This window comes from Oncorhynchus masou, chromosome 25 (assembly GCF_036934945.1).
Source record: "Oncorhynchus masou masou isolate Uvic2021 chromosome 25, UVic_Omas_1.1, whole genome shotgun sequence".
Taxonomy (NCBI): domain Eukaryota; kingdom Metazoa; phylum Chordata; class Actinopteri; order Salmoniformes; family Salmonidae; genus Oncorhynchus; species Oncorhynchus masou.
Window position 1 is genome coordinate 48117728 of NC_088236.1, and position 24925 is coordinate 48142652.

Below are 24925 nucleotides of genomic sequence, written 5' to 3' on the forward strand. Positions count from 1 at the left end.
TGAGGGCCTCAGTAGATATCTCAGATAGGTCTCACTCCCCGCTAAGAGGGTTTTATAAATAAGCTTCAACCAGTGGGTCTTGCGATGGGTATACAGAGATGACCAATTTACAGAGGAGTATAGAGTGCAGTGATGTGTCCTATCAGGAGCATTGGCATGGAACTCTGTTTGGGTCTTTGCGTGTCAAAAAGATACATGTCAAATAACACTATTTGACACGTCAAATAACAATATGTAAACTATATGCAAATGTTGGCCAATCACTATATGAAAAACTTCTTATTCATCATCAACAACAAATGACTAAGTCATGTCGAACCTTGAAAAAACATGACTGCTTTTTACATTTTGCCAGAGAAGTGCAACCACCTTTACAACCACCCCAGGAGGATCGGGTGGTTCAAAGGTAGGATTAATTCTGGTAGGTTAGGTAATACCTGGTAAAAGTCCACATTAACCGGCACAACTACCTAGTAACGTTAGCTGATGCAATCATTAGCTAGCTAACGTTACCGCGGGGTGCACGAGTATGGGCGGCGTCGACTATGCTGAGTGTCATTATTGTAACTTTTATAACGTTTGCACATGTCAGATTTCAATCGTTCAGGAGATGGAATATTGCTGGAGTCCAAAGGCGGCAAACCGGGAGAAGCATCGCTGACCCTAACATCCTGCAGCTGAACACGATAGGTACATTTTCCCTATATGCACGAGGACAGTGCTTTCTTTGTAAGTAAGCTAGGTGTGAATCTGTCTTGAGATTAAACAGACTTATTGAAGGTTATTTTACTAATATAAAGATCATGGACTGTCCCTGTTCTATATTAGGATCATTTTTTATTAGATTTAAATAATGTTTCTATATCTCAGTATCTTTAGAGTATCCTGTGAGGCAGATCAAAGTGCCCTATGGTCAGGAGGAGAGCAGCTTCTTGAAGGTTGTGGGAAACATTCCCCCAAATGAATCCAAATGTGGAGGCCTTTAAGACAGACAGGAGAAGACTCGTTCCCTTACAAAAAAAAGGATTGTTGTCAAGACAATGGAGGACAGAGATGGTGTGGTTGAATTGGTGGCTCAACAATTTGTCCAACTCTAGTCATAAATCTGTACAGAAGTTGAGTGAACGTCTTTCATCAGAACTCATACGAGTCAAGATTTTGTCACTGATGATCACATTTGCATTAAGATCGTTTGGACTCTTTCCCATTTCTCAGGTACTGATGAAAGACGTTCACTCAACTTCTGTTCTTCCGAGGTAAAATGATCTAGCTAGTTAACAATTTCTCGAAATGGTAAATCTGCCATCTCTGATTGCACCAGACTGCTGATCACGGACAGAAGAGATGGACTGCAACCATCAATAGCCAAGTAACGTTAACTTAATGTTAGTATCAGTGAATCGTTGTGACATATGAAATACGAGTGATAGTGTAATAACTACATAAAAAAATTAATGAGCGTGTTAATTATGTGATGTGGAGTCATATTCAGGTCCTGATTGGTCAAGAAGCTTATTTGACGTGTCAAAGTGTTATTTGACGTGTATCTTTTTGACACGCAAAGACCCAAATGGCATTCCGTACATTGGTGGCAAATCTGATGGCCGAATGGTAAAGACCATCTAGCAGCTCGAGAGCACCCTTACCTGCTGTTCTATAAATTATGTCTCTGTAATCAAGCATGGGTAGCAACAGGTCGCAGTAACTCGTAACTATGACTAGTTCGTCAAACGGCAACAAAAGGCAAGTGTGATACAGCCTGGTTTGGCGGTTGATTGCTGGCTGATAATGTTAACTTTGCCAACATATTTCTAATAATAAATAATTTTACAAAATCAGTTAATCATAGTTAGATATCAAGATTAGAGCAGGTAAAAATAGAGCATCTGAGATTTTAAAATATGTTGCGATTGTACTGATATCTCAGGGTTGTAGAGCTCATTGAGTAGTTCTTGGCTTCAATAACCACCTGGTAGAGCCTCAGTGAGTGACCATCACTGGCCACGAAGCAGGCACTGGGTGAGTTGCAGTAGAAACCTGCAGTGGAAAAAACAATTACAACCTGACAGTAATTGTAGCTACAGGGTTTTCAAAGGTCAATCCACTGACTGTCTCCTCCTTACCAAGGCAGTTGCTAGGGATGAGTGTGGCGTAGGAGTAGAGTTTTTCCTGGCTAGCTCAGATACCCCTCCAGAGAAGGACAAGGGTTCCACCGGGTCCACCTTCCACAGGATGAGCTTGCTGTAAATGGCATTTGGATCCTTCGACATGGCACCCAGGGACAACCTGCAGGGCCTGCCCCTGATGGGCTGGGAGAGGGCGGCCATGACACTATCCATGTCGTGGGTGCGCATGGCATTGTGGTGCGAGGAGCAGGGGCAGCAGGGAGTGGCAGGCCAGGTTGCTGAGGTGGAAGCAGTGGCCGCAGTAGCGCGACTTGTGCGACACGCTAAGAACGGTTGAGAAGACCGACTCCTTGGTGAAGCTGACCGCCCACTGATTCAGGGAGCCGTCTGCATGCATGGTGATCATGAGCGCATTGGGGGTGAAGATGCTGAGGAGCAGGGTGCTGGAGGCTGCCTTGCTCTGGCCGTTGGTGATGAGCATCGAGGATGAGTGGGGCAGGCCGGCGGATGCCATGTTGGATGGCCAGTTCCACGTTCTTGTTGCAGGTGTACATGACCAAGCTCCGGCTCAGACAGTTGGCTTCGACCGTGGGAAGGCCACAGGGATCCGAGACACAAAGGACACCTGTCACGGGCCAATGGAAACACATTTGCCAGTCAGTGCTACTTTAGTTCCTCACAAAAATTCCTTAGCATCATTATGCACTGCGTTTTCCGCTGTAAAAAATAAGAAATATTAAGTCAGACAGCCTTAATAAACCTGTATGTCACTTAAATAGAGATTCCATCAGCATCTTTGACTGCCGGATCAAGAGGCCCAATCATTATACTGCAGAGAAACGCATCAAGGGAATTTCCAATTTCATATAATGTAACACTTAATTCGAATATACAGTAATTAACCCAGCGTCAGTGAGAATCCATTAAAATGGAAGCTGTACAATGCAACTGTTAAAATGATTCAGTGTTACAGAGACAGCTAGTGTTGTTTTCAACATTGCATGTATAAAAAGACACACAAAACAGAAATTGGTCAATCGGTCACAGGGCACAATCAGTCACACCACATATACTAAATCTAATTTATCTTCTATTATGATGGAGAAACCATAGGTGATGTCAGTTTTGCTCGTTTGCTGATGCAAATACAATATTATGACAAAGTGCGTAGGTCAAAGATGAAATGCATCGTTCTATTGTAATGTAAAACAGAAATGTCAGTCAGGTTGCATTCCTAATGAAGGTAATGTACCTGGACCTGCCGGGGTGATACGCATCCAGCATGTCAACGTGCCACTCCAGCAGAGCCGTCCATGGGGTGTATACTGAACAGCATGTCTGCCCCTCTGTTCCAGTTCTCTAGTAGCATCTGCACCTAGTCCTTCACCGCTGCAGCAGGCAGCTGGACGGACGCCACGTTGGGTCCTCATTCTGCCGCACGTCTAGCTGCCTCCTCTACCTCCTGCTCATAGTCAGACATACACACAGGAGAAGGCTCACAGCCTAGTCCTCATATCCACACCACTAAAGGGTAAATACACCGCTGCACACTTTTTTGAGTTGTGCTGCTCCATGCTGGCCTTGAGCTGCTGCAGGAACACCTCCATGGCTAGGGTAAGGTACAGCTCCTGGTTGTTGAGCCAGTGCACGGTGAAGGGCCCGCCAGGCTCCTCGTCATCCCACCCACACAGTGACGTGATGGAGGGCAGCAGGGGGATATCTGCACCAGACACACATATCATCACTAACTCTGTACAGTAATGTGTGTGTGTAGGGCCCAGTGTTAACCCTGGTCAGGTTACATTGCCAGGAAACACTTTAGAGCCTCAATATGTGCAACGATGACTGATCCGTCAGATGTGCTTGTAAGACCAAGTCTAATCCTATTCTTAACCATTAAGTACAGTCGAGTTTGAGATAGGCAGTTAAAGATAAGTTTTATCCTAAAATGAACTGTTACGCAATGTAAACAATGCTACTGAACCTCTTTATTAATGGTGACAGTTGGTTTGTGTCTTGAATTCCTGTGGCAGGGTTGATGCTGGCAGCGATGTGGAAGTGGCAGAGACAGTTGGCATGGAGCATGCTGTTGTGGTGTGTGCTCTGCTGGTACGGGAGGCAGCCGTCAGGGAGGGCTGGGCCACACCTCTCAACAGGGCTCTGCACAACTCCTGCAGGTTCAACTGAGGCAATAGACAAAATGGCTCCTAAGTAGGGCTCCTTCTCTTTGGAAAGCCAGACGAACTAAAATAGTAGCTCTGATATCGCAGTCAGTGATTTTAATAAATTATTCTGCAAATGTCAGACTTTCGTCACATTTACATATCAATTTTTTCCCCAATGTAATGTGTCTCTTGCTTATGTGTTTCTGCGTTTCTGGCGAGACGCATAACCATCTAATGACCACCTTCAAGTTTTGTACACTAGAAGTAATGAGGAGAGTGCATCCGGTCATACAACTAGTTACTAGGTCACCTCAACAAAGGCCAAAATACATTAAGAAAAAAGAGCGGAGGTACAGTAATTCAAGGGTGCACTGTACAGAAACAAGGACAATTTTCTTAATGAAGTTCTCAAGGGCTGTAAATCCTGGAAAACAATCTTCCTGACAGATATCCAATTCATTATGCCCTTTAGCTCTAAGCCAGCTGCTCTCACATCTTCTCACCAGTCTGATGGACTATGAAGCTGTGCTGGAGACACTTTTCCTACCTCCAATGTGTTCCTGCCCTGCGTTTTGATATGAGAGGGAGTCTTCTTGTCGATTTGAGCATGTCGCTGTTCTGGCTGTTATTAACATGTCTGAGCGTGTGTCCGGACAGCAAGGTGTCACTGGGAAGCAGGGTCTCGGCCCACAGGCGGCACGCACTGTCCTTACAACAGGTCAGTAGCATATTACCCACAGAAGCCCTGGAGGGATGGGGAAACACAGAGAATAGAGCTTTGTCAGATCAGGTATGGACAAACAAGGACAATATCAGTGCTTCTAAAACCTTTAACGATGGGCATTACCGTGGCATGTACTTGCTGGTCTTTCTCCAGAAGAAGCCTGTCACAGATCGTGGGTGGGCCAGGTAGACAAATGAGAAATCCAGCTCCCACTGGGATTAAGTACACATTTACTACAAAGGCTAATGGCTATTTTAGTGTGCACTTAATGAGTCATGTGTTTCTCTGTAAAGTCTTTCCTTTAAAACAAACCAAGTGGCGCAGCAGTCTAAGGCACTGCATCTCAGTGCTAGAGGTGTCACTACAGACCCTGGTTCAATCCCAGGCTATATCACAACCGGCTGTGATCGGGAGTCCCATAGGGTGGCGCACAATTTGCCCAGCTTCGTCAAAGTTAGGGGATGTTGTTGGCTGGGGTAGGCCTGTCATTGTAAAATAAGAATTTGTTCTTATCTATAATAAAGTTTAACTAAATAAAATAAAAAATATGACACCAAAGGCCACCCTGGCAGTTGCAAAGAATTCTCCATCTGGAGAGAACTTCATGAACTGAATTGGGGAAGCGGTTCAGTCTAAGCAGATGAGGGGGAAACGACAGCATATCAGTAATGCATGAAAAGGTTTTTGGGAATAAAAAAATAGTGCAGTTCCTACTTGTAGTGCCAGATACACATCCAGGGGCACTGAGGGTCACCAAGGGTTATTTCTGCAAGTTCTCCTTCCTCATCCAAACCATCACTGATATTAGACCACAGCTAGATGCCCCAATTAGGAGATTAATGCCTGTGCGCATCAACAACAAAAAAACAGACAACATAAAAACATATTGGGGCAGCAGGTAGCCTAGTGGTTAGTGTTGGGCCTGCAACTGAAAGGTTGCTCGATCGAATCCATGAGCTGACAAGGTAAAAATCTGTTGTTCTGCCCCTGAACAAGGCAGTTAACCCACTGTTCTAGGCAGTCATTGTAAATAAGAATTTTGTTATTAACTGACTTGCCTAGTTAAATAAAGGTTCAAAATAAAAATGTGGAAAAACACGTTCTTATTCGAAAAGATACAAAATACACTTATCAAAATGGTTTGACCTGTGGGGTCCCAGGCCAGGTTGCGTGCTAAACTGCAAAACAAACTGTCCACTCATCTGCCACTGGTAGCTCAGTTTCTATACGCGCACAAGCATTAGAACAATCAAATTCAAATGTCAATATCAACTCATTCGGAACAATAGATGTCATTACCTTGCATATGTAGTATTAGGAACTAATAGTGCAGTCATTAAGAATCAATTACTTCTTTTAGAATCAATACAATTAGCACTTACAGCTGATGCCCGGTCTTTCTGGTTCCATATTAAGCTGCAATCTGTCAGCAACAATGAAGAGGGGGGACATTTTAATCAACGTTAAGACATTGTCACTGATTATAACAAGTACTATGCACATACTTGTGACTTTTGAGAGAACTGAGTTGCAGACCAATGTGGAGAGTGAAGATGATCAAAGACGACAGTACTGAAATATGTATCAATGAAATTAATACATAAACTAGCCCAATTGTTAAGTAATCCTCACAGATTGTTTTTAGCCACATGTCCAGGTAACCGAACAGAATAAAATCCTACCCAAGGAACAAATATCCAAACAGCAGAAAAATGTATTGGGACCTTAGAAATGTTGTAATTTTACTTTAAGCATTTTACCACATGCTAAATGTTTTGTCTACTTAGCATAATTTGAAATCTGACCAAATAATTCACCCATAGAAATAATGTTGGCCTAACTAATGACTGATCCAAATGAGGTATTTCCATGGCTATGCACAAAATTAACTACAGGCAAATGCTTACATGCTTAGAGAACATAGGTTGTCTAACAGAATAGAATATTCCAACTGTCAGGAAGACTAAATGTCATAGAGTATTGAGCCTGAGTCACAGTTGTTTGTCTATTTATTGCTACAATGACAGACTAAGGCTCATGGGACAAAATTACGTATCAGGACCTTTAACCCCGTCTTTAGTTGCTGGCTGGGTTTGCTTCTGTTCCTTAATTTCCTTTCAAACAAACCTTGACATCTATTGTCAGCGTAGACAGCCAAGCTCAATGACTAGTACATAACTGAAAATGTATTGTTAACCTAGGAGGAACGCACAATGGATCCATGCAACATCGACCGCTTTGTGCGGTACACCATGTATACAGGGCCATTTTATTTTTAGTCAGATGTTTATTTAAACAATACAAAACATACAAAAAAGACATCATACACCGAGTATACCAAACAATAGGAACACCTTCCTAATATTGAGTTGCACCTCCCATTTTGTCCTCGGAACAGCCTCAAATCGTCAGGGCATGGACTCTACAAGGTGTCAAAAGAGTTCCACATGGATGCTGGCCCAAGTTTACTCCAATGCTTCCCACCGTTGTGTTAAGTTGGCTGGATGTCCTTTGGGTGGTGGACCAGTCTCAAAACACACAGGAAACTTGTGGAAAAACCCACCAGCGTTGCAGTTCTTGACACAAACCGGTGTGCCTGGCACCTACTACCATACCCCCTTCAAAGGCACTTACACAATCCATGTCTCAAGGCTTAAAAATCTTTCTTCAACCAGTCTCCTCCCCTTCATCTACACTGATTGAAGTGGATTTAACAAGTGACATTAAAAAGCAATCATAGCTTTCACCTGGTCAGTCTGTCATGGAAAGAGGTGTTAATATTTCATATACTCAGTGTGCAGATGCACAGAAACGTCAACGACATCACAGCAGCACAGCCCCACCTGTTCTCACCCCCATCTCCAGTGCCTACACTACTCTCCAACCACGTCCTCAAATTGCACCATTTTGTTCCTCTTCGTTGCCCACACTTTCAATATTTAGGTAATGAATCACCACATTTCTCCATTCTCTTAACGATGGAGGATTGGTTGATTTCCAGTTAGGTATACATTTTCTCAAGATAGTTGATGAGTATCATCCAACCCATCGGGTCTCTCTGCACACTCATATGACATGTCTTGAAATCTGCAGACAAGCAATTAAAAAGAGCATTTACATTGAAACACTTCTGACAGCCAACTTCCTAACTCCGCCGATAACGTTGACTTTATAGCATTCCCAGAAGGCATGGATAGTTTACACTTTAGACAAGACTTGTCATTATGCTGTAAAATGTGGGAATTTTGTCTCTTGTATAATACATTCTATACATAGTTTAAACTGGATTAAATGTACATTATTTCAATAGGCCTGTTCCAACATTCCCCCCATTGTCACGGCTTTCGTTGTGGGAAGGAGGAGCGGACCAAAATGCAGCGTAGTTGTGATTCATTTTATTTAATACGGAAACTATACACGACAAACTAACAAAAGTATGAAAACCGAAACAGCCCTATCTGGTGCAAAACACAGAGACAGGAACAAATACACAGTGAAACCCAGGCTACCTAAATATGGTTCCCAATCAGAGACAATGACTAACACCTGCCCCTGATTGAGAACCATATCAGGCCAAACACAGAAATAGACAAACAAGACATCCAACATAGAATGCCCACTCAGATCACACCCTGACCAATCAAAACATAGAAACATACAAAGTAAACTATGGCCAGGGCGTGACACCCATGTGCCAATCAGTTATTTTTAAGTCTTGGTTCCAATAGTTCATACTTTTTTCTAAGAGGTTGTCAACGACCGAAACCTAAACGCGTCTGTCTGGTGCAGACACAAAAACTACTCACAAAACACAGGTGGGAAAAGGCTACCTAAGTATGATTCTCAATCAGAGACAACGATAGACAGACTGCCTCTGATTGAGAACCAAACCCAGCCAAACACACAGAAATGGAAAACAAAACATAGAATGCCCACCCCAACTCACGCCCTGACCAAACCAAAATAGAGACATAAAAAGGATCTCTAAGGTGAGGGCGTGACAGATGTCCAAATGATTTCAAAATGAAATTGTGATATGAAACTTAAGTATTTAAAAAAAATCTACATTGGTCAGTCCAAAATTGCATTTTAATTCTGTCATGGAAATACATGTATTTCCTATTACCAAGTTATTTACGGTTTCTATGTGGACCAATTTATTGGTGCATTCTGAAAAGCTATCCAAGGATTGTTCCATAGGGTTGTGTTTTTGGGAACAATATTGGTTATTGTAGAATCTGTTTCATTTAAAAAAAAATATTTAACCTTTATTTAACCAGGTATGCTAGTTGAGAACAAGTTATCATTTACAACTGTGACCTGTTCAAGATAAAGCAAAGCAGTGCGACACAAGCAAGAACACAAAGTTACACATGGAATAAACAAACATACAGTCAATAATACAATAGAGAAAGTCTATATGCAGTGTGTGCAAATAAGGTAGGATAAGGGGTGTGAGGCAATAAATAGGCCATAGTGGAGAAATTATTACAGTATGGCAAATTAAACACTGGGGTGATAGATGTGCAGAAGATGAGTGTGCAAGTAGCGGTACTGGGGTGCAAAGGAGCAAAATAAATAACAATTTGGTGATGAGGTAGTTGGATGGGCTATTTACAGATTGGCTATGTGCAGGTGCAGTGATCTGTGATCTGTGAGCTGCTCTGACAGCTGGTGCAGCAAGTGAGGGAGATATGAGTCTCCAGCTTCAGTGATTTTTGCAGTTCGTTCCAGTCATTGGCAGCAGAGAACTGGAAGGAAAGGTGGTCGAAGAAGGAATTGGCTTTGGGGGTGACCAGTGAGATATACCTGCTGGAGCACGTGCTGCGGGTGGGTGCTGCTATGGTGACCAGTGAGCTGAGATAAGGCGGGGGTTTACCTAGCAACGACTTATAGATGACCTGGAGCCAGTGGGTTTGGTGACGGATATGAAGAGAGGGCCAGCCAACGAGAGCATACAGGTCGCAGTGGTGGGTAGTATATTGCAGCTTTGGTGACAAAACGGATGGCACTGTGATAGACTGCATCCAATTTGCTGAGTAGAGTGTTGGAGGCTATTTTGTAACTGACATCATCGAAGTCAAGGATCGGTAGAATAGTCAGTTTTACTAGGGTATGTTTGGCAGCATGAGTGAAGAATGCTTTGTTGCGGAATAGGAAGCCAATTCTAGATTTAATTTTGGGTTGGAGATGCTTAATGTGAGTCTGGAAGTAGAGTTCCCAGTCTAACCAGACACCAATGTATTTGTAGTTGTCCACATATTATAAGTCAGAACCGTCCAGAGTAGTGATGCTGGACGGGTGGGTAGGTGTACGATCGGTTGGTGTACCAAGGGAATACCCCAAGGCTCAATCCTAGGTCCCACGCTCTTCAATTTACATCATCAACATAGCTCAGGCTTTAGGAAGCTCTCTCATTCATTTATATGCAGATACTAGTCTTATACTCAGCTGGCCCCTCCCCGTATTTTGTGTTAAACACTCTACAACAAAGCTTTCTTAGTGTCCAAAAAGCTTTCTCTGCACCTACCTTGTTCTGAACACCACCAAAATAAAAGTAATGTGGTTTGGTAAGAAGAATACCTCTCTCCCCACCAGTGTGATTACTACCTCCTGAGGGTTTAGAGCTTGAGGTAGCCACCTAATACAAGTACTTGGGAGTACGGGTAGACGGTACACTGTCCATCTCTCAGCACATATCAAAGCTGCAGGCTAAAGTTAAATCTAGACTTGGTTTCCTCTATCGTAATCGCTCCTCTTTGATCCCAGCTGCCACACTAACTCTGATTCAGATGACTTCTTAAGTATACATCTATGGAAGATGGAAACAAGTTCATATGTGAGCACATGCAGATTTTCACTGACCTTTTTCAGCTCCATGTTTGGGGTATGCTTGGCATAGCAAGCGCACTCGGATATTCAATACTGAATTCTATGTTAACATTTTGTTTAATGGCTCAATCAGTGGAGGCTGCTCATAATAATGTCCAGAATAGAGTAAATGGAATGGTATCAAACACATGGTTTTCATGCGTTTGATACCATTCCATTCACTCCATTCCAGCCATTACACTCCATTCAAGACAGTATTATGAGCCGTCCTCCTCTCAGCAGCCTCCACTGATCTAAATAAAAAGGTCAGCCATGCCATAGATGTTTTACACTGTAGCCGAGCCAGCATGCCTTAAATTAGGCGGAACTACCACCAATTTTCCCTTGGAAAATAGTCTATACGATTCTGTGCTTTGCAGCAGGGGAAGGAGACTCGGCTGCAACATGTATTTGAGGAGGATCTCATTCTGGGCAGTGATCGGACAGATGCCACTCAGGAAGCTTCCGCTACAGACACTGGTAGGATGAGGAAACACACACTACTATAACCTTCACTTTGCTCTTGTGTCCCATCTAATTCAGTGTAATAAACATGTCATTGTGTTTTGTTTTTTCTCCTGCAGCCTCCAGCCAGCCAGGCGTCTCTGCCCGCTTCTTCCCGGTAGTGGTAGAGTTTACCCAGACTGGCAGGTCCCTCCTGCATATGTGGAATCTGCAACTGGCAGCTCTCCCAATCATTAAGGGGGTGTACCAACAACTGCACTCAAGGATTAATTTATATCTTAAAGCGTTGTGTGCAAGTCAGCTAGCTTTATCTTGGCACCCAATTTTTGGCTCCCATCTGTTTTTGTGTGTCCTTACAGATGAGACCAGTGGTCCGCCTGAGAGGGCGAATGTAACCTCATCAACTCTGAATTGCTCCTTTAACTTTGATATGTTCACTTCCCCTGAGAGAGAGAGCACTGGACCATAGTCACGCTGCCCTTCACTCCTGTATAACGGGACAGACCAGTTTGTTCCTGCATGGGAATGTAATGAACTCCCAAGGTGTTGGCTAATTCTATTGAATGGAACCAGTTACACTGAAATTGGATTAGTGTGGGGGGTGGTCTTAATTGCTAGGCTGGTGTTTTAACTGTAGATTTCCGGGTTCATATAGCCCAAGTCAATTGTATTGAGTGTTTGTAAGAGCTTACCCATGAAGTGTGGCTAAACTAACTACCTAATTATTGTTCTTGTTTCAGGTCATCTGAGTGCATCCTCCCTGCAGCCGGCCGGTGGCGCTCCGTATGTCCTGGCCACGTTCTTTTCAGATGTGAAGATGAGGTTCTGGAGATGCAGGGCGGCTGCAGTGGAGCCAGACGCCCAGGAGCTGACGTACATCTGGGATGAGTGGCCTCTGCTGGTGGAAGAGGGGCAAGGCAATAGCCGCGCCGTTACAGTGCTGGGCACACCAGTAGAGCTCAGCTGTTGTCACACCAGCCGCATCGCAGTGGCCTACCAACACAACCCTAGCCCTTACCTAACCCTAACCACTTAAGCCATAAGAACCACTGGTCCACGTAAGGATATTCCAGTGTGAGTCCACAGGCAGCTCCCACTGGGTGCTAGACAACAACATGGAGAGTGGTACCAAGAAGCTGAATCTGCAGAATAATAATCTGGACATCTACTTGCCCAGCGATGACTGCCAGGGGACCTCTGGTAAGAGTCTGGTCCACCTGGACTGGGTCTCCAGGGAAGATGGCTCCCACATTCTCACTGCGGGGATTGGTTCCAAAATCTACATGTACGGCCTGCTCTCTGGTTAACCTCCCGAGCTGGGACTCTCTGCCACAGGTCCTACTCCCACCTGGTCCTACTGCGCTCCGCGGACCTTTTCTCCTCCGTGGAGGGCTCCCTGCCCATCCCCGTTTCGCTGTCCTGGGTGAAGGACGGCATCCTGGTGGTGGGCATGGACTACAAGGTGCATGTGTACACCCAGTGGCAGCCTCCTGGCCTGGCCAAGTCCACGGCTCCCAAGACCATCACGACAGAAATGATCATGCTTCCATGACCAAACTGACCCAGAAACTGAGTGGTAAGAGGACAGCTGCTGTTTGAGGCAGCGTACCACCTGTTCCCAACGCTGCCCCACCTGTTCCCAACGCTGCCCCGGTACAGCTGCTGGAGCTCATGAACCTGGGGAAGGTCCTGCGGGCCAAGGCCATCCTCTCCCACCTGGTCAAGTACATTGCTGGAGAGATCGTGGCCCTCAAAGACGATGACACCAACCAGGTGGAGCGACTCCGCTTCTGCACCATCAGCACCGGCGGCAGCACCACCAGGGACCCCAAGCCCTTCAGCAAGGGTGAGAGTTACTAAGAGATTGAGTCCATCACTCCACTGCCCTTGTACACGCTGCTGGTGGCCGACGAGGACTTCTCTCCCAAGCCCAAAGACAAGGTGGCCAGCTTGAGTGGCCACGAGTCCAGTCAGACGGACGCCTACAATGAACTTTTCCAGAGCAGTGGGTGTGTGTGGAGGACCTGGAGCCCATGGACAGTGACCAGTAGGATGGCGGTGCTAAGCTCATAGACCAGTCCCAGTACAGTCCCACCTTCTTTGTGCCCGAGCATGCCCAGGTCCTATCCAGCCACCTGCTCCACTCCAGCCTGCCGGGTCTGACCCTCATGGAGCAGATGTCCCTCAAAGGCCTTGCCAACACCATCACCACCACAAGCTCCAGCATCAGGGCGAGTGCACAAACTGCCCTCCACAGTCTTTCTCCAAATAAATGTTGTTTTATGGACTAATATAAACCATATCTCAAAGGGGTGTATTTGTTTTATTCTGTAGATGGTAATGTTCTTTTCATTGACTAGGTTGTGAAACTGGATGAGTGCGGTCTGAAGTTCCTGCTGACCAGCCTGTCCATTGCACCCAGCTGCTCCGACAAGGTAGGCAAGGCTGAACTCAACAGTATAGCATACAGCACAGTTGGTTTGATTCCTTCATGGGGCATCTTTGATGATTTAGCCAATTTATTGTGGGGTTTTCCCTTGACATAGTCAAATATACTAAAAAGACTTTAAAACATATTTTCCTGAACCATGAGTCAGATAGACTTCAGATTTAGTATATAGACTCAATGATTTGGACTCTAATTGATTTGAGAATGGTAAGATGCGGCATTCAAAGTCTGCCACACTACACCACTAGATGGCACCATATCACACAAGGGCTTTAAGAACTGACCCGATGGACATGGGGCCATGAAGTTTGGTATGTAAACCTTATGTAAATCTCCTTAGAACATCGTTTCCCAAACTCTGCCCTGAGGAATCCAAGGGGTGCACGTTTTGTTTTTTGCCTTTGCGCTAGTGGTGGAAAAAGTACCCAATTGTCATGCTTGAGTAAAAGCAAAGATACCTTTAATAGAAAATGACTGAAGTGAGTCACCCAATAAAATACTACTTGAGTAAAAGTCTAAAAGTATTTGGTTTTAAATATACTTAATTATCGAAAGTTAAGGTAAATAATTTCAAATTACTTATAATAAGCAAACCACCATAATTTTCTTTTTTTTTTCAAATTTACAGATAGCCAGGAGCACACTCCAACATCATTTACAAATGCAACATGTGTTTAGTGAGTCTGCCAGATCAGAGGCAGTATGGATGTTCTGTTGATAAATGCATGAATTGGACCATTTCTGTCCTGCTAAGCATTCAAAATGTAACGAATACTTTTGAGTGTCAGGGAAAATGTATGGAGTAAAAAGTACATTATTTATAAGTTGTCAAAAATATAGATACTCCAAAAGAACTACTGAAGTACTTTACAACATTGCCTAGCACTACAAAGCTGATTCAAATAATGAACACATCACGCTTTGATTATCTGAATCATCTGTGTAGTGCTAGGGTAATAACCTTAATATGCACCCCTTGAGGTCCCCAGGACCGAGAATGGGAAATGCTGCCTTAGAGGCTGTGTGAATATAAAGCTACTGCAACCCATAGAGAATTATAGAGCCTCTAGAATGGGCAATGTCATTGAGTGCTTCAACCATTTTAATGTAGTCAACTGGGTGGGACTTCCAACTTCATTGGAGACATGTCCAACGGGGTCATCAGGAGGAATCAGCCAGTCGTGAGGAAGACAATTGTCTACTTCAAAATGGAGATTGCTTCAAAGGTATGGCCCATGTGCACAGACGCCATAATGGGATCTGTATAGGGATGCTTATTTTTATTTATTTGTATTATCTGAAATCACTTTGAATAAATGACCATAATATTAGTATTATATGATCAAGTTTCAAAGTGTATTCGTCACGTGCACAGGATACGACGGGTGTACAACAGTACAGTGAAATTTTTACCTTGAGAACTCTTTCCAACAATACAGTGATAATAGTTATAATAATAGAAAATTGAATACAAAAAATAAAAGTAAGAATAAAAACCGCACAAGAACAACAATGAGAGGTAAAGAAACATGAGAATGCAAGTACTGTATATACAGGTCAGTGCCAGTACCTTATTCAAATTGCAGGGGAACTGGAGAAGTTGAGGTAGGTATATAAATACAAAAAATATGTGAACCCTTTGGAAATACCTGGATTTCTGCATAAATTGGTTATAATTTGATCTGATCTTCATCCAGGTCACAACAACAGACAAACACAGTCTGCTAAAATTAATAACACACAATTATACGTTTTGATGTCTTTATTTAACAAACAGTGTAAACATTGACAGTACAGGGTGGGAAAAGTATGTGAACCTTTGGATTTAATAACTGGCTGACCCTCTTTTGGCAGCAATAACCTCAACCAAATGTTTTCTTTAGTTGCGGATCAGACCCGCACAATGGTCAGGAGGTTTTGGACCATTCCTCTTCACAAAACTGTTTCAGTTCAGCAACATTCTTGGGATGTCTGGTGTGAACTGCTCTCTTGAGGTCATGCCACAGCATCACAATTGGGTTGAGGTCATGACTCTGACTGGGCCACTCCAGAAGGCCTATTTTGAAGTCATTCTGTTGTTGATTTACTTCTGTGTTTTAGGTCGTTGTCCTGTTGCATCACATCAACTTCTGTTGAGCTTCAATTGGCAGGCAGATAGCCTAACATTATCCTGCAAAATGTCTTGGTAAACTTGGGAATTCATTTTTCCGTTGATGATAGCAAGCTGTCCAGGCCCTGAGACAGCAAAACAGCCCCAAACCGTGATGCTCCCTCCACCATACTTTACAGTTGGGATGAGGTTTTGATGTTGGTGTGCTGTGCCTTTTTTGTTGTAAGTAAGTAAGCAAGTAACAGGAGTAATAGTGCCCAGTAGCAGGATAAATCAAACAACCATAGCTCCTGAGGCCTGGTGCTGTGTAGACTTGTGTGATGATGGATTGTCTGCTAACCTGTATGTGGTTCTCCAGGCTTGTCCACCTGTCAATACGCATGGGCTTTCAACTCTGAGGCTGAGGAGGCCGAGGAGGCTGAGGAGGCCTGGACTACATGCCGTGGGCGTGGGCTGGTGGCTCAGGAGGACCGAATAAACTTTGGCGGTATATTGAAAAGGTGAGCACAAGTGCTTTCAGAAAGTATTCACACCCCTTGACAATTTCCACATTTTGTTCCAGCCTGAATTTAAATGGATTAAATTGAATGTATGTGTCACTGGCCTACACATAATACTCCATAATGTCAAAGTAAGTATTCAACCCTTTGTTATGACAAGCCTAAATAAGTTGAAGTTAGAATTTGCTTAAGTCAAATAAGTTGCATGCACTCACTCTGTGTCCAATAGTGTTTAACATGATTTTTGAATGACTACCTTATCTCTGTACCCCACACAATTATCTGTAAGATCCCTCAGTCGAGCACCCACAAAGACCAAGGAGCTTTTCCAACCACAAAGACCAGGGAGCTTTTCCAATGCCTCGAAATGAAGGGCACCTATTGGTAGATGGGTAAAAAATAAAAAAGCAGACATTGAATGTCCCTTTGAGCATGGTGAAGTTAGTAATTCCTAGTTGGATGGTGTATCAAAACACCCAGTCATGACAAAGATACATGTGTTCTTCCTAAATCAGCTGCCGGAGAGGAAGGAAACCATTCAGGGATTTCACCATGAGGCCAATGGTGACTTCACTTAAAACAGTTAGCGTTTAATGGCCGTGATTGGAGAGAACTGAGGATTGATCAACAACATTGTAGTTACTCCACAATACTAACGTAAATGAGAGTGGAAAGAAGGAAGCCTTTACAGAAAAAAAATATTCAAAAAACATCCATCCTGTTTGCAATAAGGCACTAAAGTAAAACTGCAAAGAAATTCACTTTATGTCCTGAAAAAAAGCATTATGTTTGGGGCCAATTTTTGTATTTTCAAGCTTGGTGGTGGCTGCAAGGACTGCCCGTTCCATGATCTCGCCATCACGGTTGACAACTCCATTGTGTCCTCCTCCCAGAGCGCTCATGTTATGGGTATGCTTGTCAGCGGCAATGACTATGGAGTTTTTTAGGATAAAAATAAAGGTAATAGAGCTAAGTGCAAGCAAAATCTTGAAGGAAAACCTGGTTCAGTCTGCTTTCCAACAAACCGTGGGAGACATTCACTTTTCAGCAGGTAAATAACCTAAAACACAAGACCAAATATATAAACTGGAGTTGTTTACTAAGACGGCATTTGAATTAAATCGGTTTGAACATCTATGGCAAGACTTAAATGGCTGTCTTGCAATGATCAACAACCAACTTGACAGAGCTTGAAGAATTTTGAAAACAATAACGTGCAAATATTGTACAATCCAGGTGTGCAAACCTCTGACTTACCCAGAAAGACTCACTGCTGTTATCGCTGCCAAGGGTGATTCTAACATGTATTGACTCAGGGGTGTGAATACTTATGTAAATGAGAGATTTCTATACTTAATTTTCAATACATTTGCAGAAATGTCTGAGAGCATGTTTTCAATTAGTCATATGGAGTTATTATTGGAGTTATTGATTGATTGTCCTACTTTTATATCTCAAAGAATAAGGCAATGTCCGGTTTTGCTGCACTACTGAATTCAATATTGTAAATGAGCGTGTGTGTGGAATGACCTAAATACTTTTTTTATACCGCTGTTATTCATCAGGTAGCAAAAGCATATTTTCAAAGGCAGAGCGATCCTCTGGACGCCGCAATATTCTATCTCACTATGTAAAAGAAAGCAGTAGTCTGGGGACTGTTCAGGTAATGTCTTTGAGAAGATCTTGAATATCATTCCCCAAAACTCCTGACAAGGTTGGAAAAATTCTTTCACATTATAGAAAGTCAGTCTAATGACAACTTGTGTTATTCCATCAAGGTCTAAGAAGAATGTCAAAATGACATCTTTCTTCAGCAACAACTTCAGTGAGGACCGGTGGAGGAAGGTTGCTTTAAAGAACACCTACTCTCTGCTTTAAAGAATGCCTTCGCTCTGCTGGGGAAGCAACGCTTCCAGCACTCTGCATCCTTCCTTCTACTGGCAGGCTCCCTCAAGGATGCTGTGGAGGTAATAATGTCCTCATATCGCTGTAAGCAGATAGATATATATGTAGTGTGCTTTTTCATAATTTTGTATTTTTTTCTTCTAAATAGTCATTCAAAATAGGTTTTTGAGCATTTTATGCAAATTATGTCTGGCCAGGCCAAGGGTAGAGCTGACCTTGTTGAATATTCCCGATATTCCTGGAGGTATTTTTCTGTTCTGCTACTGCAATTGCTTTCAACACAAATGTTGGGTGGGGGTTGGGTTGCCTTGTTCAGGTTGGAGGACTACAGCCGGCCACTTCTCACTCTGCTTGATAAGCCTGCTGCCCTAAACCCAGGCTCCTCCTAGGCTGGCCACACCACTCAGCCTGGTAGTAGTCGGAGAATTATCTTTTTCAGATTTGAGGTTCAATCATTTTGTCAGTTATTTTGAGGTTAATTAATGATAGAGCTGTGGTTTGCCTCGTCCATGTCCCCCTGTAACCCTGAGGTTTTCAACTTCTACACCTACCTCCGGACACATCCGCTACTGCTGCTCTGCCTCACCAAGGTTGGTCTGATGGCGGTGGGCCGCATTGCCCACTCCATCAGCCTGGTGGAGAGGAGGCTGTTCTTTACGGCAGCCTATGCTCACATGCAGGCCAGCTGCCCTATGCTGGCTCTGGAGGTCTTCTCCAAAATGACCAAAGTCCTCAAAGGATCCATGGGACAGCGACAAGGAGGAGAAGGACAATGATTATGAACCGAAGGGTTTGGCCATGAAAAACACCAGCACTAATAACAACTGCAGCGTCTTCCAGGACGCAGTCTCTCCATTGACAGAGACACCACTAGAAGAGGATGACATACTCATGCCCTCAGGGGACATCCTGGCCAAGTTCGGCGCCCGTCTGAAGATCCTGACCACAGACCAACGGACGCTGTCCACGGGGTACGAGCTGGACAGGGTGAAGCTGCGCTACCAGCTGTGCCAGTGTCTGAAGAGGGAGGTGGTTGCCCTGCAGAGGTGTTGCAGCTACAAGCCCTGCCTGCTGGAGCTGGCCCAGGGCATGGCAGGACCAGGGAGAGAGGAGGCCCAGGCCCAGCCTGGAGAGGTCCAACACACTCGCAGATATTGGCTCCAGAGCAACCAGCCTCTCCTGCCCATGTTCATGCACATGGAGCTCATGCTGCTACTGCAGGAGTCCCAACAGGTACAGCACACACAATGTATGTTGTAATTCTTACACATAGGCTACATGTAGTCAATCGTATCATAAATAGGAACAAATTGATGCCATATGTGCATACTAGTATCTGTATATCTGCAAACCCTTCAAACAAAAAACTAGGAACACAACTAAGAAAGAGGCTCTTGCATCTCAGTACTTGACAGCAAGTGTCAGAGGAGGGATAGGGAGGAAGAGTAACTACACAAACACTAAAGCAAAGAACCATAACAAAACTAAAGTGTGTTGTTTAGTCTGAGGTTGGTGTTTGCCTTAAAGCAGCAAACCGTGGTTTCCAGGGTGGCTGTGGTTTCATGTAGCTGATCGGTGCCATCAATGACATCTCCAGTGTGTGGCTGGGTGACAGGCGGTGCTGATTCTGATTCTCAGCTCTCTTCCCTTCTGAGAGGCCTCGTCCTACTTTCAGGGAGATTTGGAAAAATATGATTTGTGTCACAGACACCAGGAACAGCCACTGCTCTCATCGGAAGCTTTCGTAACATCATACCATGACAGGAACTCCTCTGACTCGACTGTTTGAAAGGACTTACTTTTTCTTTGACATCAAAGCAGCAAGTCTCTGATCTGATGCGTGAACCGCAGTGTGGTAGCCAGCATGGAATTTATTAGCAATTTTTATTTCCAAGCTTGAGAGTTGTTTATGATGTTCATTCCATTCAGTTTATGTATTTTCTTTGTTAGTGTATGTGTGTGTGTGTGCGTGTGCTGATGTGTAATGATCGTTAGGAACAGGAAGGATCAGACCAAAACTCAGCGTGGTAAGTGTCCATGTTAATTTTAATAAATAAACTGAACACTGCAATAACCAAAAAGCAACAAAGAGACAAAACGAAACAGTTCTGTAAGGTGAAGACACACAAAACAGAAAACAACTACTCACAACCCATAGTGGGAAAACAGGCTGCCTAAGTATGGTTCTGAGACAACGATTGACAGCTGCCTCTGAATGGGAACCATACCAGGCCAAACACCTAGAAATATAACACACAGAACCAAAACATAGAATGCCCACCCCAACTCACGCCCTGACCAAACTTAAATAGAGACATAAAAAAGGATCTAAGGTCAGGACGTGACATGATGGTCTTCAGTCATTCACGCCACGCTACTCTATGTCCACAGGATGACCATGTCCAGAAGCCATAGCCTCCTACCTCCACCACGGCTCCATCCCACTTCTGCTGACGTGCACTGCCAGCGCTAAAACGGTGGTGACCAACCCCATCGTCCATCTGACCAACCTCACCCACGATATCCTGCACACCATCAATGCACTGGACTCCCCACCACACCCAGATGTCATCAACAACGAGGTCAGACACATGCCTATACACCCGCCAAGGCTATCATGCACTTTTTTGAACTACACACACATCATGTTAATACATTGGAGTAGTAATTGTGTCTTGTCCCTTTTGGTAGTAATGTGCTTTAAATATGAGAACAAGGGGGAAAAAATTGTCCCAGCGTTTGAGTTTAGATTTTGTGATGTAAAGATCAGTGATTGGGTGAGTTGGCTGATTGGAGGGAGTGTTCCACTGATCTTAATGTATCTGTATGAATGTATATGTATGAATTCCTCCTGCTCTTTCAGATCTATGTGATGCACACACTTGCAGCCTCACTGTCTACCTGCATATACCAGTGTCTCTGTGATGGCCACAACTACAGGTGAGTCTAGATCATAACACCCACCTCTCTGTGCACTTGATGTCTGTACTAGAATGGCACATAACCATGAGAATGCTGGGAAATGCACATTAGGCAACATTTCAGACATTTGAGCTACACAGTGCCCCATGCTGGTCATTTATGAACATTTGAACATCTTGGCCATGTTCTGTTATAATCTCCACACGGCACATCCAGAAGAGGACTGGCCACCCCACATAGCCTGGTTCCTCTCTAGGTTTCTTCCTAGGTTTTGGCCTTTCTAGGGAGTTTTTCCTAGCCACCGTGCTTCTACACCTGCATTGCTTGCTGTTTGGGATTTTAGGCTGGGTTTCTGAACAGCACTTTGCTGATGTACGAAGGGTGTACGAAGGGCTATATAAATACATTTGATTTGATTTGCATCTGATCTTGAGAATCGACCTGTCACTGTATGTAATAATTATCATAAAAAAACATAGTTCTGTTATCTGATCCTAGAACAGCAGTTCTGCAACAAGGAAAAGGTGTGTCAAGTTAGTGAAGATGCTTTATCTCTTACTTGTCTCGTGGTTGGAATTACATTATTAAAATAGGACCCATGTTATTTATTTATTTATTTAACCTATATTTAGCTCGAGCCCATGTGACCAAGGCTTGAGTCTAACTTTTATCCTCACCGTCCTGAAGTGGGAATTTAACCACCCCAAATTAAAATACTTACTTTTTTTAATGATTTGATATGCCAACATGGGTCTACTTTAGGACCTTGGTTTAAAAGGCTAATAAGAGTAGCCTACTACTGAAATAGATCTGTCAACTGAGTCATAAATTTGCATGGTCTTGTTTCTATTACAGCATATTGGATGATTGTCGTTCATATTCCATTCACCCAGCTCAATGTTACATTGATAGGTTTAGGCTACTACAATGATACTCAAATTTCCCCTGTACCCATCATGAGGTTGCTACAACCTAGCCTATGAATGAACGTTTATAACATAGGTGTACAGATCGATAGACATTTTAGTAATCAATGTGACAGACATTGACACGTTCAATAATGCCTTGAACACTCTTGGCTGCATCTAGCTGATCTAGGGTGTAATCATTAGTCCAACAGTTGCAAACAATAGTTTATATTGGACAAATTCAAGTATGTTTATCTTCGTTCCGTTTGCTTCCGTTTAAGAAAGTTTTTCATCAGAATCGGTGGAATGAATGCACACTTGATCATACGCAAACACAGTTCACTTTAATAGCAGCCTCATGATACCTGATACCTTGGATCGTTGTATTCTTTCTCGCATATACACACTTTCCTCTCACTTTTTCCCTCCGCTTGTGGACTTCAGTGCACAACATATCAGCTTCCTGTGACCAGGCGAAAAAACCTTGCAAGCCAAACCATATCATAACCGCTAACAGCTACACACAACCTACATCTTTGTCATCATATTACTGTCATAGTTATAGTAGCTATGTTGACTAACGTGTTAGTAACCCCCCTATAATCCTTTTTTATGCAGTACAGTGTAAAGTCGGAAGCAAGCAGTCTAGGAGTTACAACGGGGTGCCCCGGTGGAAATTAATTAATAAAACCAAAAGCTTACATTGACCTGAAATAGTTCCAGTGTTGTATAGCCAGCTAGCTAACATAGCGTCCCTGTCTGTTTGAGCTGGTTGATTGAGTAGGCTAAACTAGCTAGCTGCATTTGCTAGCTAAGTATGTGAAAGTTTTAAAAGATTCTAGCTCTCTTGCTTCTCCATTTTTAATAATAAATGTATTTGTTCAAAACTGTTGTCTTTCTCTCGAGTCAACTACTCACCATATTTTATGCACTCCAGTGCTAGCTAGATGTAGCTTATGCTTTCAGTACTTGTTTAATTCTCTGATCCTTTGATTGGGTGGACAACATGTCAGTTCATGCTGCAAGAGCTCTGATAAGTTGGAGGACGTCCTCTGGAAGTTGTCATACTTACTGGGTAAGTCTATAGAAGAGATGAGAACCTAGGTTATGTATTGAAGTCAATGTACCCAGAGGAGGACAGAAACTAGCTGTCCCCCGGCTACAACATGATGCAACCCTACAGAGCGCTGTTGAGCTTGCTGTAGACCTTCAAGGCAAAATAGTGTGTTTTAATCAATTATTTGGTGACGTGATTATATTTATTATAATTTCCACTGCCTAGTTGACTTGCGTATTGGCTACAGCCTCATGTCCACACACACACGCTCGCGCACAAGGGATATGCCAAACTTGAATTAGACTTTTTTATTACATACAGTGGGGAAAAAAAGTATTTAGTCAGCCACCAATTGTGCAAATTCTCCCACTAAAAAAGATGAGGCCTGTAATTTTCATCATAGGTACACTTCAACTACGACAGACAAAATGAGAAAAGAAATCCAGAAAATCACATTGTAGGATTTTTAATGAATTTATTTGCAAATTATGGTGGAAAATAAGTATTTGGTCAATAACAAAAGTTTCTCAATAGTTTGTTATATACCCTTTGTTGGCAATGACAGAGGTGAAACTTTTCTGTACGTCTTCACAAGGTTTTCACACACTGTGTTGGTATTTTGGCCCATTCCTCCATGCAGACCTCCTCTAGAGCAGTGATGTTTTGGGGCTGTTGCTGGGCAACACGGACTTTCAACTCCCTCCAAAGATCTATGGGGTTATACTGTAGCTCTTGAATTATTTATTGTAACCAGAGGGTGAGCCGCACTGTATTTGTATTTAATAGTGTTAAATGGATCAACACTTGTCATTTGCCTCCAGCCATCTGCTGTGCAAAACTTCTCCTCATTCAGAGAAGATTAAACATTTACAGTGTGCTTCATATACAGTACCAGTCAAAATTTGGACACACCTACTCATTCAAGGGTTTTTCTTGATTTTTACTATTTTCTATCAACACTATGAAATAACACATATGGAATCATGTAATAACCAAAAAAAAATATATATATATTTTTTGGTTTTACAAACATTTTTAAAAACCTGTTCATTGTCATTATGGGGTATTCTGTGTAGATTTTTGTATTTATTTAATACATTTTAGAATAAGGCTAACGTAACAAAATGTTGATTAAGTCAAGGGGTCTGAATACTTTCTGAATGCACAGTATTACAATCTATGGTGAGACAGTGTCGAGTCCCAGCCCTTGGCTCCAGTCAGCACTGGGTTCATAATGTTCTCTGTCTGGCAGTGTCCTCTCAAACTTTGTCTCTCTCTGGCATTAGTGATGACTTCCATGCTTCCATGACGACGTCAACACCCTCCACGGCACCACCCCCTACACTCACAGCAGCCCAGGGATGCCCATCAACATGCCCTGGCTCGGGAGCCTGCAGATGGGGAGAGGTGCTGCTGTGGTGAGGCACATGGTGCCTTTGCTCTTGTTCCTTGTTTTTACCACTGATATACAGCGTAACACAGTGCAGTAAATTCTACAAATTCTACATTACCAAAAGTTTGTGGACACCTGCTCATTGAACATATCATTCCAAAATCATGGGCATTCACAAGGAGTTGGTCCCCCTTTTGCTGCTATAACAGCCTCCAAAGCCAGGCCTAATCGCCCAACATCAGTGTCCGACCTCACTAATGCTCTTGTGGCTGAATGGAAGCAGGTTCCTGCAGCAATGTTCTAACTTCTAGTGGAAAACCTTCCCAGAAG

The 24925-nt window shown here is 43.3% G+C and overlaps 2 pseudogenes; one reads left to right on the forward strand and one right to left on the reverse strand.

Annotated features, from left to right (window-relative positions):
- Positions 1-2331: 2331 nt before the first annotated feature.
- Positions 2332-4926, reverse strand: LOC135513664 (dmX-like protein 1; annotated as a pseudogene).
- On the forward strand, positions 4925-24624 carry LOC135513665 (dmX-like protein 1; annotated as a pseudogene).
- Positions 24625-24925: the final 301 nt, after the last annotated feature.